This window comes from Pristiophorus japonicus, chromosome 8 (genome assembly GCF_044704955.1).
Source record: "Pristiophorus japonicus isolate sPriJap1 chromosome 8, sPriJap1.hap1, whole genome shotgun sequence".
NCBI classification, from domain to species: Eukaryota; Metazoa; Chordata; class Chondrichthyes; family Pristiophoridae; genus Pristiophorus; species Pristiophorus japonicus.
Window position 1 is genome coordinate 28,121,253 of NC_091984.1, and position 14,210 is coordinate 28,135,462.

At 47.2% G+C, this 14,210-nt stretch overlaps 1 protein-coding gene across 6 annotated transcripts in view; it reads right to left on the minus strand.

The window, feature by feature from the left end:
• bcar3 (BCAR3 adaptor protein, NSP family member) overlaps positions 1 to 14,210 on the minus strand; it is a 266,163-nt gene that overhangs the window by 85,016 nt on the left and 166,937 nt on the right. The window lies entirely within an intron of this gene.

Consider the following 14,210-nt stretch of genomic DNA (forward strand, 5'->3'; position numbering starts at 1 on the left):
TGGAAGTATCCTTTACCGGGGTTATGTGCTCCTTCCGCAAGCACTGTGCAACCCAATGTAATAGTTTCATAGAATATATAAAGGGGAAACCACACATCAATGTACAATGGTCTCATACAATATACTAGACTGTACACTAAATGTACAATGTCCTCTTAAAACATACGGGAATATACTTGAGACCAATATATATATATATATATATATATTTAACACATTCTTTGAAAGCACCTTCCAAACCCACGACCTCGACCATATCATCATCATAGGTGGTCCTTCGAACGAGGATGACTTGCTTCCACATGAAAAGGGATTAGTTCTCAGATGTTTCAATGGAGGACCCGATAGTCCAGTCCTGAACTCCAATTGAAGAGGTGGAAGATGCCTGTGTGGATTTTTTTAAATATGTGGTGACAAGAGCTGAACATACCACTGTAACTTCCAGCGCGACCCGTTCCAAATGTGCTACGATTTCGAGGTGGGCCACCAGGTGAGGTACCACCTAGAAGGACAAGGGTAGCAGGTGCATGAGAGCACCATCACCTGTTCCTTCATTGTCAAAATCCTGGAAGTCCCTCCCTAACAGCACTGTGGGAGGACCTTCACCACACGGACTGCAGCGCTTCAAAGCGGCGGCTCACCACCACCTTTTCAAGGGCAATTAGGGATGGACAATAAATGCTGGCCTTGCCAGAGAGGCCAACGTCCCATGAATGAATAAAATTAAAATAAGGAGTTCTCCGTAAATACGTTCATCAAGATTTTTTTGTTCTATTATAGCAAAATCATAACTGATTTCATTTTTTTTTAAAGTGTTCGTAATTTCATTGTAACAGGTATCACAAACAAACTTACAATGTTACTATACACTGCAATCACAGGAATGCTTAACTCACTCTTGAGAACATCCAGTTTTCAGATCAAGATTATGAAATGACGGAGGACACTCTAGTTAGGGAGCAGTGGAGGTTACACTGTTTATTCCATGAGTTGGAACGACCAAATAACCCGAGTGACCAAATCATGGAGCTCTTCCACTGTTTCTCAGGAGCCCTGTTCTTTCAAGTATGCTGTTTGCACAACAAGTGCTTTATGCAATGAAACATTGAAGATGAAATGTTGGAAGACGGCCCCATGGCAGGAAAGAACCTGGTCATCAGGAGTGAGGTGCTCTCGGGTTTGCTGCACGTGGCACAGGTCTGGTCCATCCCTCGCTCCTGTGCCGTTACAGTCACCCGGGCCTCTTCCACTTTGTCTGGAGGTCCAAAATGGACCGTGTTCGCAGAGACACAATGTACAAATCTCTGGATAGTGGAGGAAAGGATGTTCCAAACGTGGCCCTCATCCTGATGGCCACCTTTGTGTGCGGTTGCATCAAGCTGTGCACAGACCCCCGGTACGCAAACACCAAGTGTCACTACGTGCTGAGGTTCTACCTGTCCCCGGTGTTGCGAAGGATGGGCCTGGCCACGCTGCCACGAAATGGCCCCACCAGCTGGATCATGCCTGTCCACCTGTCCTTCATGGAAAAGTTTTTCACAAAAAACCCCTTTGACCACAAGGCCATAAAACAGTGGTCAGCACGTAAGGTCCTGGACGCCCTACGAAAGGAGAGGGTGGACCCTGTCGGGTGGTTCCCCGAGCAGACTGTCGAACTCGTTTGGCAGAACGTCTCATCGCCAGAGCTTTCACACAAGCACCAAGATGTAGCTTGGTTGGCGGTGAGGAGGGCCCTACCCGTCAGAGCGTTCATGCACAGCCGGCATCTCAGCAGCACGGCACGGTGCCCCCGAGTCGGCTGCAGGGCGGACGAGACTCACCCATCTCCTTCAGGATTGTGCCTTTGCAAGGCAGGTCTGGAAAGAGATGCAGTGATTGCTGTCGAGGTTCATCCCGAGCAACTCCGTAACACAGGACTCTGTGCTCCACGGGTTGTTCCCAGAGACACACACCGAGACAGACATCACCTGCTGCTGGAGAGCCATCAACTCAGTGAAAGACGCACTTTGGTCTTGCTGAAACTTGCTGGTCTTCCAGAGCAGGGAGATGTCCACGTCTGCGTGTTGCAGACTGGCGCAATCCAAGATCCAGGACTACGTGCTGAGGGACGCACTAAAAATTGGTGCAGCCGCCGCAAAGGCACGGTGGGGAAGAGCCACAGTTTAATAAAGCCATTCCACCACGGTAAACCCAGGGGATGGAATCTGTATAAAACTCCCCTCGGGCTGCAATGGTAAACCTTTTGTATACATAGAGCACCATGATCTGCAAACACCTATGTAGTGCCATGTATAATGCAAGTTCTGTTGCGTAATGCATGTTGAAAAGAAATGTAACTGTACCCTCACTGTGTACTGTATTGTGACACATGTAATGTAACTTGATGAACGTACCACAATATATCCTGGATTGTATGAATCGTATCTTGAAATGTAAAGTAAAGAAATGTATTGAACGGAACTGCGGTCAGCATCCAAATGTAATGTATGGAATTGCTGACCACATCCAAATATCCTGAACTGCTTTCGAATGTATTGTGCAAATTTTTATATGAATAAAGTATATTTTGAAATATAAAAAAAAAAATTGATGAAATGTTGGGCAAACAATGTGTGGTAAAATTTGAGTAAAAAATTTAAATTTATCACCCATGATGCGTGAGCAGAAGTTTGGCCACAGGGATCTGGGGTGGTTTTTACGGAAAGTCATTTATATGTTTTAAAAGTTCAATTGGAGATGTTCCCGTCAAGCCTAAACCTGTGATTGCAGCAGACAGACAATCACTTCAGCAGCATGCTTTCCCCATCTGATGCACGGCTAGTGATCAGCTGGCTCTGCTTCAGCCTCACAACCAGCAGCTTTTATCATGTAAACAACATGATAAAACTCAAGTTGGCTTTTTTTTTTGGTCTTTAATTTGCTTTGACAGTCAATAGTTCCCACATTGTACTTTTTTGTTGGCACGAATGAGGCTTTTTTACTGAGAGGTGTTCCATGCCCACTCTTGGATTACACTGCTCACTGGTGTAAGTGTTTCTTTTAGGAACAAGGGAACAGGCGTAAGCCATTCAGCCCCTTAAGCCTGCTCCGCCATTCGTGGCTGATGTGTGTCTCAATTCCTTTCACCCACCTTGGCTCCATTTCCCTTAATAGCCAACAAAAATCAATCAATCTCAGTTTTTAAATCTTTTAATTGACCCACAGCCTCAACAGCTTTTTGGGGAAGAGAGTTCCAGATTTTCACGACCATTTGTGTGGGGACGTGCTTCCTGACTTCACCCCTGAATAGCCTAACTCTCATTTTAAGGTTATGGACCCCCCTTGTTCATAACTCCCCCACCAGAGGAAATCATTTCATTTTCCTCCTCAGTGGTTTCCCTTCGAGATGAGGTCAGGAGCCATTAAAAACATAAAATCCTTTTCCGTTCCCTGCCTGTCCTGAAGGTGCTGCAGCCTCATTACTGGGGTACACTAGACAACCTCCACTGCCTCGTCGAAGTGGCACTGTTCACATGTAAGCCTTGGCGGAGCGTGCAGGCAGGTTATTTAACCGTTAGTTTGGGGGTGAGGGGGAAAATCAGCACAGCCGAGCCTGACCTGACATCTACACCCCTCCAGAAAGGGCCACTGGACAGTGATCAGGAGTGGACCCTGGCCAAATTTACCTAACCCACAAGCACGGAGCTCAATTGCAGATCCCAATGGTCATTCCAACGGAGACCTGCACAGATCTTCCTACTCTGTCTATCATCCTTCAAATATCTTTACAGTTGAGCTTATTCCCCCCTTATAGTGTTCGCTGCACTACTGATATTATTCCAGTCAAATAAAAAGAGGAAGCCACGAAAAGTGTTGTTTGAATGGAGCTGCTCCTCACCCTGTTTGTGCTCCGTGTGGATTACGGTGACAATGTAAGGAGTAGACTGGGAGGTGATGTGGAATTATTCCAAGTCTACATTCCACTTAACGTCTACAATCCAGGCAATGCTGCTATGTAATAGCACTGTGATCAGATTTACACACACACAGTGCATCTCCCACACAGCCTGAACAAACACACACTTCTTAACCAAGTCCCAATAATTAATCAAGTATTCAAAAGTAGCTCGCCTCCCAATCACATTCTCAGGGATTGCTCTGGGCATTCGCCAATTGGTCAAGTGCGGATGCTGCTTTTACAAGATAAAATGTGCTTTCCTCTGTGGGAATTTTATTTTAAAATATCAGGATTAGGTCACAGCATTACTCGGCTTAATACGATTTGAATTGTTTCATGAAGTTTCGAACCAACTGGAAAGTACATTGAAGGCCACAGACTAGATTCACACGGGGCTGAGAAACGATAGTTATGGGGAAAGGCTCGCGATACTGGGGCTATCTCCACTGCAGCAGAGAAACTCGAGGAGATTTTATGGAGGGTTATAGCCTTATTCTAAAGGGTTTTGATATGTGACTAAGAAAATATAATTTCCTCTGATTGGGGAATCATTGACAAGGATCAATTTAAAATTACATAGGACGAGCAGCGGGCCATTCAGCCCCTCGAGCCTGTTCCACCATTCAATGAGATCATGGCTAATCTGTATCTTAATCCCATTTACCCTTGCCTAAGAAAAATCGATCAAGCTCAGTTTTGAAATTTTCAATTGACCCCCAGGCTCAACAGCTTTTTGGAGGAGAGAGTCGTAGATTTCTATAACCCTTTGTGTGAAGAAGTGCTTCCTGACATCATCCTCGAATGGTCTAGCTCTAATTTTTAAGGTTCTGCCTCGTTGTTCTGGACTCCCCCACCAGAGGAAATAGTTTCTCTCTATATACTCTATCAAACCCTTTAATCATCTTCGACACCTCTTTAGATCACCCCTTAATCTTCTATACTCAAGCGAATATAAGCCTAGTCTATGCAACCTATAAGGTAGCCCTTTTAGCCTTGGTATAATTCTAGTGAATCCATGCTGCACCACCTCCTGAGGTGCAGTGCTCAGAACTGAATGCAGTGTTCTCCAACAAGGCACCACAAAACCTTGTACGTCCACCTGAACAGGCAGTTGGGGCTTTGGTTTAACATTCAGTTTCAAAGACGGCACCGCTAACAATGCAGCACTCCCCCAGAAGTGTCAGCCTAGATCATGTGCTCAAATCACTGGAGTGGGGTTTGACTCAAAAGACGAGAGTTCTACTGCTGAGCTAAGCTGACACTATTGGGACACGGTATCTTGAAAGCGAGTCAAAAGACGTGAAACCGCTGCCATGTGTACATTTTATGACAGTCACAGTATACATACAACAGCTTGGGTAAATGTCAAATTGATACCAATGCTTCCACATAACACAGGAGATAACAGGTGTCGACAGGAACCATTTTTGCTCACACCTGCCCAGTCCTGGATGGAAAGCCATGAACAGAACCGTCACTCAGCTTCCCAAGTCAGGAGCTGACACATGTCAGCCTTCATCCGGTACCTTACTGTTAAATGGAAATGTTTTTTCTTTTAAACTGGTGAATGAAAGACCAGCTCTGATCATTAAACCAGCTGCTTTTAAAACGTAATGCATTCCCTGAATAGATAGGAAAGCACAAAAAAAACACGGAGAAAGAAGAAAGGGAGAGAAAGAAAGGACAAGCGAACCCAGGTGCCAGAGAACCAACCAAGTACGTGGGTTAACAGAAGCCCATAGTTCCAGCCCCTGCCCTAGACTATCCCAACATTCCTCACCGTCCTCAGCATAGAATGGAGAGAGATAAAATTGAGCTTCAAAAGATGATTAATCTCGAACCTCCTCACTCACTTTTCTGCTCAATTTCAGGTTGCCGTGATGTGCAGCCGCCAACAGGTTCGTGTCTTCCTCTTCCCCTCCCCCTCTGCGTGAAGTGTTGACTCACTGCTGGGATGTAGTTTCACATGCCCCTTGCCTTAGTGGCCATTCTTTAGCTGAGATTCCAGATGGTATCTGCAAGCTGTTCAACACTGAGGGGCATCACAGCTGATTGCCACCCATCAGGTTAGCTGACATTGTTAAAGGTTCTCTCTCCTCAGACACTGTTCCCCTCTCCCTCAAATCTGGCATCATCACCTGTCTCTTCAAAAAAAAACAACCCTCGACCCCTCCGTCCTTGCAAACTACTGCCCCATCTCCAACCTCCCTTCCCTCTCCAAAGTCCTTGAATGTGTTGTCGCATCCCACATCCATGCCCAATTTTCCCGCAATTTCATGTTTGAATCCTTCCAATCCGGTTTCTGCGCCAGCCAAATACCGAAACAGCTCTCATCAAAGTCACAAATTACATACTATGTGACTGTGACAAAGGCAAACTATCCCTCCCTGTCCTTCTTGACCTGTCTGCAGCCTTTGACATGGTTGACCACTCTATCCTTCAACGCCTCTCCACCGTCGTCCAGCTGGGTGGGACTGCACTCGCCTGGTTCCATTCTTATCTATCTAATCGTAGCCAGAGAATCACCTGCAACGGCTTCTCTTCCCACCCTGACATTGTTACCTCTGGTGTCCCCCAAGGATCTATCCTTGCTCCTCTCCTATTTCTCATTTAAATGTTGCCCCTTGGCGACATCATCCGAAAACACAGTGTCAGTTTCCATATGTACACTGATGACACCCAGCTCCACCTTGCCACCACTTCTCTCCACAGTCTCTAAATTGTCAAACTGCTTGTCCGACATCCAGTTCTGGATGAGCAGAAATTTTCTCCAATTGAATATTGGGAAGACCGAAGACATTGGTTTCGGTTCCCTAGCACACTGACTCCATCCCTCTCCCCAACTTCTGTCTGAGGCTGAACCATACTGTTCTTAACCTGGTGTCATATTTGACCCTGAAATGAACTTTCGACCACATATCCGCAGCATAACAAAGACCGCCTATTTCCACCTCCGTAACATCGCCCATCTCTGCCCTTGCCTCAGCTCATCTGCTACTGAAGCCCTCATCCATGCCTTTGTTACCTCCAGACTTGACTATTCCAATGCATTTCTGGCTTGCCTCTCACAATCTACCCTACGTAAACTAGAGGTTAACCAAAACTCGGCAGCCTGTGTCCTAATTCGCACCAAGTCCTGCTCACCCATCACCCCTGTTCTCGCTGAACTACATTGGCTTCTGGTTAAGCAATGCCTCGATTTCAAAATTCTCATCCTTATTTTCAAATCCCTCCATGGCCTCGCACCCATCTCTGTAAACTCCTCTAGCCCCACAACCCCCAAAACGTCTGCGCTCCTCTAATTCTGCCCTCTTGAGCATCCCTGATTATAATCGCTCAACCATTCATGGCCGTGCCTTCTGTTGCCTAGGCCCCAAGCTCTGGAAATCCCTCCCTAAACCTCTCCGCCTCTCTTTCCTCCATCAAGACGCTCCTTATAACCTACCTCTTTGACCAAGCTTTTGGTCACCTGCCCTATGTTCTCCTTACATGGCTTGGTGCCAAACTTTTTATTTCTTAATACTCCTGTGAAGCGCCTTGGGATGTTATGTAGCGCCTTTAATGTATTGCAAGTACAAGTTGTTGTTGTTGTATGTGTCGTATAAAAGCGCAGCTCAGAAACCAGGACTGAACACAGGTCAGCAACCAGTCTCCAACAGATATTCCCATTCACCCCCCGGTTTCTACCAAGTAAAACCAATTATACCGAGTTATGTCGCTCTTGTAACAATGAGAATGGATGGAATTATTTTGTGATTGAAGAGAACTGATCAGTCTGTTATCAATGAGAGGGGAACAGAATGGCAGCAGAGAAGATGGCGCATGTTTAAAAGTGGCTAGATAGAAATGTGTGTGATATAGACATTCTGCTTTTAGCCCATAGCCCAAACCTGAGCCCGACAACAACCCCTTTGAAAAAAATGTTACATATTTCGTACAAAATGTTTTAATTGTTATATGCGTGCCCCATTTGTGCATAAATACAGGAAGCCAAAAGATGTGTATTGTACAATAATACTATGGTCGGGAACAAAGACAAACCAATGTTAGGCCTTTTCTACGAGTTCAGTGGCCAAGTGGTTACTGATGGGACAGTAACATTACACTGCACTTTTGGGAACGAGCCCCAGTAAAACCACTGTCAAGCCAGCCTCAAAGTGCAGTGTAACAGAACATGAATTTAACTTTGGGGTTGGGACTATGTTGGGACCCGGTGCATACTCAGATGTAATTCTCAATGGTATCAGATAGGGAACGATATCAAAGAGGGAGAAAATTAGTAGTTTAATAGGTTGTAGATAAGATTATGCAAGCACATCATTTATAGATTGCTTACTCAGAAGGACAGACGTTGTATCATCTCGCTTACTGAAAATTGGTTTTGTGGTTTTATGAGACTGAACCCCAATGATGAAGCATTTATACTCATGAAAGAGTAACAAATTGAAATGTTAGACAATTCCCGTTTGAATAGCATTTTGAGGTTTCTGAATGTTTTCCTCTTTCCCCATGAAGTTTCTGTGTAACAGTCCAGTGCAGATCATGCCTGAACACCACTGGCCTCTCCACCAGTAGGAATAAAAACAGACACGAGCCTAGAATTAGCACATATGTTCCATGACACTTCTCATTCTGCTGGTCGAATTCGCTCATCACCCCTGTGCTTGCTGACCTACATTGGCTCTTGGTCCATCAAAGCCTCGATTTTAACATTTTCACCCTTGTGTTAAAATCCCTCCATGACCTGGTCCCTCCCTATCTCTAATATTCTCCAGCCGCCGCGCCTGCACCCCGCCCCCACCCCCCCCCCCCACCCCCACACCCCCCCCGCCCCCACAACCCCCCCCCCACAACCCCCCCCGCCCCCAACCCCCCCCACCCCCACAACCCCCCCCCACAACCCCCCCCACCCCCACAACCCCCCCCCACAACCCCCCCCACCCCACACCACCCCACCCCCCCCCCCGCCCCCACAACCCCCCCCCACAACCCCCCCCACCCCCCCCCCCGCCCCCACACCCCCCCCACCCCCCCCCACACCCCCCCCCACCCCCCCAACCCCACCCCCCCCGCCCCCACAACCCCCCCCCCACCCCCCCCCACAACCCCCCCGCCCCCACAACCCCCCCCACCCCCCCCCACAACCACCCCCACCCCCACCCCCACCCACCCCCCCCCCCCACCCCCCGTGCAATGCCAGCCCGGAAACCATTCACCATCCAACTGAACCCCATCCCATATGCACCCCCAACTTGTCAAGAGGATATATTTGGCCTCTGCTTACTGCCTCCCTGGACCAGCACAGTTGGTAACTGAGACTCGAAGCTCAATGCCATAGTGGAAAGGATCAAATCCACATCGGTGTCACCACACAAGTGGCACTGTACCGTTGCCTGTAGCCTGCTTATCAGACTGCAATCATTTAAAGCACAGTAAAACTTTCCTTCATTCAGGTAACGGATAGGGCTTACTAAAAGCCCATTAAATTAAAAACAAAGGGGAGAAGTTCAGAGTGTGACTTTGAAAGGCAGCTCCCCACATCCCCCCCAGGCATTCAAAGGCTAATCTATCTATCGCGGCGGTGGGTTATCTGGGGAGCAGAAATTTTCTCCATTACTCACAGTAACATTCCTCGCCCATGATAACATCTGCACATGCTGCTTGTCAGACCAAATATTCAACTTTGGCAATGAGGAATCTCCCTTTGAACAGGAACAATTTCATACAACTTATTAAAATGCAAAAAGAAATCATGGCACCCATTTAGAACTTTCTTTTGTACATAATTTGATTGATGCTAATGTAATTTTTCTGACACGCATTATAGGGGCAGCACTCCCCGTTAAATTTCAAGACATTTTTTATTCACTTTGTGCGATAAATGTCTGATCCCAGGCTGCTGTAATGTCACTCTGTATGCCATCTCAAGGAGGCACAGGTCTATATTTCAGTTTGAACGCGTCTATTAACCTGTCGTCTCTCCTGTGGGGAAGTGGCTCAGCATTACTTTAATACCCATCCCACACCCATTCCCCACATGAGCACTCTAAGACTTAGTAAATAAGTACGGTGAGATGGCAGTGCAGGGCATCACCAGAGGAGGCGCCCTGAACAACCAGCACAGGGATGGTGTCACCAGCAACAGACCCGCAGGGTTGGACACTGTCGGTCGCCGATGCTCTGAAATATGCTGCACAGTACAAACGGGGCAAATTTCAGAGCTGCAGCAGGTTATTTAAACCTGCCAGTAACTGGATGTTCATGCGGTGATTTACTCAACCACCAAAGAGTATAAATAGGAAAATCATCTGGACACAGTATAGCTAACTTTCTTGTGTTAACCAAGATATTATTACATGGAAGTTACAGCATAAACAGGCCATTCGGTCCAACTAGTCTAATGCCAGTGTTTATGCTCCTCACGAGCCTCCTCCCACCATCTCACTCGATCAATATACTTCTATTCCTTTCTCCTTCATGTACATATTTATTCTGGTTATTTGGATAGTATAGTATGTCGTCTAGAGATGGTAATATTAACCCACAACCCTGAATGTATCAGAATGTGAGATACAAAAAAAAAGGAAAAAAAGAGCAAATTAACTTGCATTTATATTCTTCTGCTCTTCTTTGCCATAGTGCCCGCCTGAGGGGGCAGACGGGGCCTCGGTTTAACATCTCAGCTGAAGGACAGCACCTCTGATTGCCAGGGTTGCCAAATCGCTGGAATGGGACTTGAACCCATGACTTTCTAACCCAGTATTGAGAGTACGACCACCGATCTTCAGCTGACACCTTACCTGTTACAACTGGGCTATTAACAACAAGTAGAGCACTGGCGAGATGGGGAGAGGGCAGGATGAACAAAGGGCGAGAGTGGCAGAGGTTGGGATGGGCAGAGTGTGAGAGTGGAAAGAGTGGGAGAATCACAGAATAGCAGAGTTACAGAGTGAAAATATCTGATAATGGAGGAGAAATTGGGAAGTGCCCCGTTTTGGGGTGCTAACTTTTAAAAGTTTAAAAAATCACCCCCAGACGCTAATGTTTCCAAATTTTAAAAAAATGTTGCGTCTGCGCTCCGGGAAGAAAATGAAGTGCTAACTCAGGCGCTCCACTTACTTCCTGGAGCGTAATCGGCAGCAGGAAGGGCGGTGAATGGAGCAGTGCTGCACACTAGGTTGGGCAGTGCTGTCGCGTTGGAAGGTGCCTTCCCTCCCTTAAAAAGGAAGGGCCATCACTGCAAGTTCTGCAAAAAAAAAACCTTCTCTCCCTGACGGCAGCCACGATCCAACCCAATCAGCCCGAATCACTCAAGCAGAATGCCGGGCTGATCGATCGCGGGCAAAGAAGACTGGCCAGAAACCTGAAAGAGAGAAGGTACATTTTTTTTGTCACTTACTTCGGCTACCTTGCCTTTAAGTATCTCTCCCAAAGCCCCCCACCGCCCGATGAACACCTCCTGCAGCGGCCGATGTTTTCGCCCGGCGATGCTGCAGGGGGGCGGAACCCCAGTTCGGGTCCGGGGTGCTACCGAGGCGATGCGCATGGCGATGATGTCACGATCTCCAGGCAAAGGAGATCATGACGCAACGCCGCTGCAAACCTCCCGCTAAATATAACGGGAGTCGATGTCATCGCCTCGCCTGGTCGCAACCCAGTTAGCGCCCTCCGGAGGCGATAACAGGAGGCGCTAAGGAAGCCAATTTCTGGGCCCATGTCAGCCTCAACCAAGTACTTTTATTGCTCTTTATCATGCACTTTCTATATAAACATTGGAAACAAGATTTTCCAAATAGATCATTCCACAATGCATGTTTTCAGCCTGACAGCCAAACCTGCAAGAACCTGCCAGTGGCAGAGCTATTCCATTGTAGCCAAGGTTCAGCTATTGATAAGCTCCAGGAAAAGTAAACACACAGCTCACCCTTACTGAAGGCTCACAGTTTTAAGATAGAGACAAATAGAAAGAAAAAGAAAAGTAAGTACAAGCAAATAACGTTTAAAAAAGTTTTTACACACGCTCCTTTCTTGAAGACAGTGACTGGTGTTGAGACACATATCTGCAGATGCCTCCCAGTAGCTCACCTCGATGGTTGCTCCTCGTGTGTAAGCCTAGACAGCGAGTGTGAGGAGGGCATTCGATCCCGGGGTAAACAGAGGGAAGGTATTACAGGAAGGTCCAATCATATCCTCTCCCCATGTCAACATATCCATTTTGCAGCAGAGGTCATTAGATGCTGATTCCCCCGAGCCTGCGCTCCCCTCCTCTCCAGGGGTGGATTAACCATGGGGCTGCAGCCCCAGACCCACCAAATAAGTGTAGGAAAAAAATATAAGGTCTCCCAAATAGGCTGAATAGCATAGACAATAAGAGAAGAAAAACAAGATGGAGTAAAATATTGTTTATTGGCCTAATGTGTACATACCTATTTTTGCAGAGACACTATATGTTATTATTGAACGGTGTTATAATATATTTAATATATAAGATATATATTATATTAATATATTATAGTATAAGTTCACCGTAGTACTTTGTTATTATACTTATGCATTTGATTTATTTGTTTCAGGTCAGGCCAGCTATCACAGTCATAACCAGCCTAAAACATAACTATCGGCCCATTTGGATCAGTTTGCCCCAGGCCCAGCCCTGCTCCCCTCCCCACTGCCCAGGGGTGCTGAGGCCAACTGAAGCTCCACAAACAACATCAGCTGCCTGGGAAAGCCGAACGTAGGAACGTAGAAAGAAAAGATAAGGAGAAGGCCATCCAGCTCCTCGAGTCTTTCCACCATTCGATTACCTCATGGCTCTCTGCAGCTCAACTCCATTTACCCACATTGGATGTTTATTCCTTAATATCCCGACCTGACAAAAACCTATCAATCTCAGTTTTGACATTTTTATTTGACCCCCAGCCTCAACAGCTCCTTGGGGGAGAGAGTTCCAGATTTCCATTACTTTGTGTGAAGAAGTGTTTCCTGACATCACCCCTGAATGATCTAGCTCTAATTTAAAGGTTCTGCCCCCTTGTTCTGAACTCCCCCACCAGAGGAAATAGTTTCTCTCTATCTACCCTATCAACACCTTTAATCATCTTAAACTCCTCAATTAGATCACCACTTAATCTTCTATACTTGCGACCTTCTTGAGCTGCAAGGCCAGGGTTTACAATGGGTCGGTTCCACAAGGGAAATGCACACAGGAAATATGCTTAATGATTGCAGTATAACCAAGTTGTTACAAACAGCGGTCGAGTAATACAATTGCTTTTTATCAAAGTACTTCCAGCTCTTGCACAAGACTATTTAATGCCAACCTAGGGTACAGGGCAGGGTTTGACTAGGTAGGCCAGGGTTTGACACTAACCCTAACTGTATAGTGCAAAACACAGCTGTGTTTGACTCAAAATATTCAGCCACAAAAAATTGAACCCAATTGCGTCCTGTCTAGCTTACTATTGCAGGCAGCAAGGACGCAGAGGGCAGGGATGGAGCAACAGTAGTCGGATCAGATTTAGTTTGGATAGACCTTACTGTTGCCATCTCATCATCATAGGCAGTCCCTCGAAGCGAGGATGACTTGTTTCCACACCAAAAAGGGATGAGTTCACAGGTGTTTCAATGAAGGACCTAATATTCCAGATCCCAAACTACATCCTGAAGGGTGGAAGATGCCTGTGCATGGATTTTTTTAATGTGTGGTGGCCGTTGCACACCAGCCATCACACGGGCTTGACAGGGCTAGGTCTTGTCAGGGCAAGGGTTAACCAAGACTAACCAACTCTGCTGCACAGACTGAGCGTGCACATATATTGCAGTGTGGGCTGGCCCGTGCTGACCCTGGGCCCTCGCCTCTTCTGGGACCCAGACTCACGCCTCTCCTGGGCCCTGGTCAATTCCCTCTACAGACTCTTGCCACTCCATCGCCCCTCCTGCTGTGCCTGCCCGCACTGCAATCAGGGACCTGGTTTCATAGTCGTTTCCCTCCTGCAGCAGCACGCTCTGCTCTCTCCAATGGCCCTGGCCAGCTGATGGTCTTGCAGGCCGGGACCGCACTGATTTCCGGGCTTGGCCGCTGCTCCCTCCAATGGCCTTGCAGGCTGGGACCGCGCCGATTTCCAGGCCGAGCCACCACACGCTGCTCCCTCCAATGGCCCCGGCCTGCTGATGGTCTTGCTGGCCAGGACTGTGCCGATTTCCGGGCCGAGCCGCCACACACTGCTCCCTCCAATGGCCCCGGCCAGCTCCATCTGTGATTGCCGGACTTAGC